A 3777-nucleotide genomic window follows, 5' to 3' on the forward strand; every position below is an offset into this window, starting at 1 on the left:
TCCAAGAGAATTGAAAAAAGGGTTAATTCGCCCTTCAACCTCTCCCGCTTGTGCGGGCTTCTTTTTCGTAAAAAAAAAAAAGGATGAAGGTCTGCGTCCCTGCATCGAAAAAAGGAGACTTAATTACATTCCATTAAAACTGCTATTCTCTCCCTATAATAACAAAGCTTTTTGACTGAGTTAGTGGAGCCACCATCTTCATTAAATTGGACTTGCAAGGAGTATATAATCCCGTACAAATTTGGGAAGAAGACAAGTGGAAGACCACATTTAGCACCCACTATAGTTACTACCAGTAACTACTTACTACCAGTAACAATTATACTTGTACTGAATATCAACCTAAACCATGGACAAATACAACATATTTGTGTACATACCATATGTAATAAGGATGTGACCTGAAAAAAACAGTTTATGTGTCACAACACAAGGGTAAGTCAATGCATAAGGTGAATTACAATATATAAAGAAAAAAATCATTGATAATTCAAAAAATGTTCATGAACAAAGAGAAGCAATAGTATATATACTGAGTAGTGACACTCTCGTCAGAAAAATAAATAAATAAAAATTTTTTTTGCACATGTACTAAATTAAAACATAGAATTTTACATTTATATATCATAAATAGATATATATATGAAAGGGTTTAAGCTGAAGGAAGTAAGACCTGGAATAAAGTAACGTGGAGTCACTTCTACTTTCCCCTGTCTACATCAAACAGGGGATAAGAGAGTGACTACAGCATTTATTTCAGGGGAAACAACAGACAGCTCTTCTGCTGTCTGAGAATAGAACTAGGGCCCTCATTCAGAGCAGTACGCTCTGAGCAGAGCGCAAGCTCTGAAGGAGGTCCGCCCTCCATAATTATGGAGCGTCCTCCTGGACGCTCATATAGCTGTGGGTCACCACCCACAGCCTATACGAGCGTGCAGTTTGATGGCCGCGATGATCTTGACCATCGCGACCATCGCCACTGCGAGCCGGAGCCTGCGGTTGAGTTTTTCAACCACAAGGCCCGGAGTGATTTTGGCTCTATCAGAGCCAAAATCACTCCCACTGACATCACTAGTGATGTCAGTGGGCCGGCTTCTGACGGTAGGCGTTCCCTTGGGAACGCCCCCATCAGGGAGGCACGCCCCCGGCATGCCCACCAAAGGGGGCGTGCTGTCAATCAACATCAACAGCACACCCCCTTTGATCAGACACAACGAGCGAAGGAAAGTCCTTCGCTCGTCGCGTCTGGCGCATGCGCATGACGGAGCTCCTGCCGTCGTGCACATGCGCAGTGCACAACATCGACCCACTTGAAAGCGGACAGCCGCTTGTGAGTGGGTCTGAATCAGGCCCTAAGTCTCACCCCTGTTACTCTCAGGCATTGCAGGGGGAGTCACAGACTAGGACTCAGATGAGAGAGCGCAGGAGAGCAATAGAAAGACACCTCACAGGATAAGTCCGTGGGTCAGAGCTGCTGGTGTGGTTATTCAGAGATCAGCATGCTAAATGAGCATGGACAGAGACAGGACACGTGTTTCACCGGGAGGCTTGTTCACCTGATCACCAGACTTTGCTCTGGCTTCCTGCCTTTTACAGAAAGTCTGCCCAATCATAGGGCTGTGTTGCCAAGTGGCTGTACATCCGACCAATGACCAGGGGATGTCAAACAGCCCATCATGTTACTGTTAGGAAAGGAAGGGGTATATTTAAAGAACAAAATTAGCATATGTAAACAAACAGAGATTATGTGTGTCTGACAGCACACAAACGCTGGATAATGAACTATCATAGTGCAAATGAACAAATAACGATAATCTTATGAAATTCATGCATAAATTGTTCATAAAACAGAAGTATCAAATAAAAGAATGTGAGAAAATATTTTTAAAGAGGATATATTAATTATGGTAAAAATATACACTTATAAACTTAATAAATGAAAATAATACGTACAGCACCTGGTATTCCCAGGTGGTCTCCCATCCAAGTACTAACCAGGCCCAACACTGCATAGCTTCCAAGATCAGATGAGATTGGGCATGTCTAGTGTGGTGTGGCTGTAGGTTATATTAATGATAATATATCAATATAATAAAAGTGTGAAGTGATGTGAGTGACTATAATGTAAATATATAAAAGGATGAAGTGATGGACAGATACATATTAAAGAAGTTAATAAATTTAACATAATATACAGTGTAAAAGATAAACAATGAAAAAATAATAATGTGAGTGCTGGGGTAGTTGGAGAAGAAATGATATAGAAAGTGATATAGGAGTGCAGAAGAAGAAGCTCTAAAAAAATAAATATAGCTAATGAAATGGTGTAATTGTAAAAAAAAGGGGGGTGCTTGGTTATGATGGATGTATTAACCCAAATTATTGATGAATATGTGTAAAGGACAAAAGATGAGCTCCTGATGGTCTTCTCCACCACTGTGGATTTTTCTCCAGAAAGTTCATTCTGGCTGAGTGCAACTACTCCTATTGGGAATCAAGAACTTCTTGCTATTAAGTTAGCCTTGGAGGAGTGGCGCTATCTATTGGAAGGAGCTATGCATGCCATTTCCATTCTCACAGACCACAAAGACCTCTTATATCTTAAGGCAGCCCATTGTCTAAATCCAAGGCAAGCCAAATGGGCTCTCTTCTCATGATTAAACTTCAATTGTCTTTTTGTCCAGGGGTCCAATACTTAAAGGCTGATGAGCTCTCTCACTCCATGGAGTATGAAAACAAGACTACGCCTGCTGAGAAGCACCTCATCATTGATCCAGTGGCTTTTTCGCAGGCACAGTCGAATCCAACCACCTCTTGTGAAAACTCTTGTCAAGCTTGCATTATACAAGAAACTGCTATATTGGGCTCATGCTTTCCATTTTGCAGGTCTTGCAGGCATTCAAAAGACCTTTGAGTTTATTTCCAGGTCTTACTGGTGGCCCTCTCTCAGAAAATATGCACAAGACTTCATTGCCTCTTGTAACAAGTGCGCCCAGCATAAAGTGCCTAGACAGTCTCCAGCTAGGCAGTTCCACATCAACTGTGGTCACATCTGTCAATGGACTTCATTACTGACCTCCCGATTTCAAACAAATTCAACACCTTCTAGGTGGTAGTTAAGCAGTTCACCAAGGGTGCTCATTTCATACCCCTTACCGGTCTTCCATCAGCTCCCAAATTGGCTTAAAGATTCATACAAGAAATATACAGACTCCATGGACTAACCCTGGAAAGCATCTCTGACCAGCTAGTGCAGTTTGTCACCAATTTTTTTGCATTCCTTGTGTTCTTCACTTCAAGTCAAGCTCAATTTCTGCACTAACTACCACCCCCAGTCTAATGGCCAGACAGAAAGAGTCCACCAAGATTTGCAGTAATTTCTTCATTCATACGTATCCTCTCCTCAGCACAACTGGGCTGAACTGCTTCCTTGGGCAGAATCTTCTCAAAACAATCAGTACCTTTCTTCATCTGGATCCATGCCCTTTTATGCCACTTATGGTATCCACCCTCGAGTTCTTGAACTTTACCACTTCCTGCCTAACAGGTTCCAGCTGCTGACTGCACCTTGCAGTACTTTTACAAGGATTGGAAAGTGATCTGCTCTTCCCTTGTGAAGGTTTTTGAGTGGTACAAAAATTCACTAAATGGAAGAGGAGAGCAGTCTAGATTGAGTTTGGCTTTCCACATAAAACCTGTGGTTAAGAGTTCCATCCAGGAAATTTGTGCCCCACTACATTGGGCCATTCACCATTGAGCATGTTATCAACCTGGATT

General features: G+C 42.0%; 1 pseudogene; it reads right to left on the reverse strand.

Annotated features, from left to right (window-relative positions):
- Positions 1 to 1946: 1946 nt before the first annotated feature.
- Positions 1947 to 2065, reverse strand: LOC148505396 (5S ribosomal RNA; annotated as a pseudogene).
- Between the last annotated feature and the right edge of the window lie 1712 nt (positions 2066 to 3777).

Source organism: Taudactylus pleione, unplaced genomic scaffold (assembly GCF_031769625.1).
Source record: "Taudactylus pleione unplaced genomic scaffold, aTauple2 ptg000454l, whole genome shotgun sequence".
NCBI classification, from domain to species: domain Eukaryota; kingdom Metazoa; phylum Chordata; class Amphibia; order Anura; family Myobatrachidae; genus Taudactylus; species Taudactylus pleione.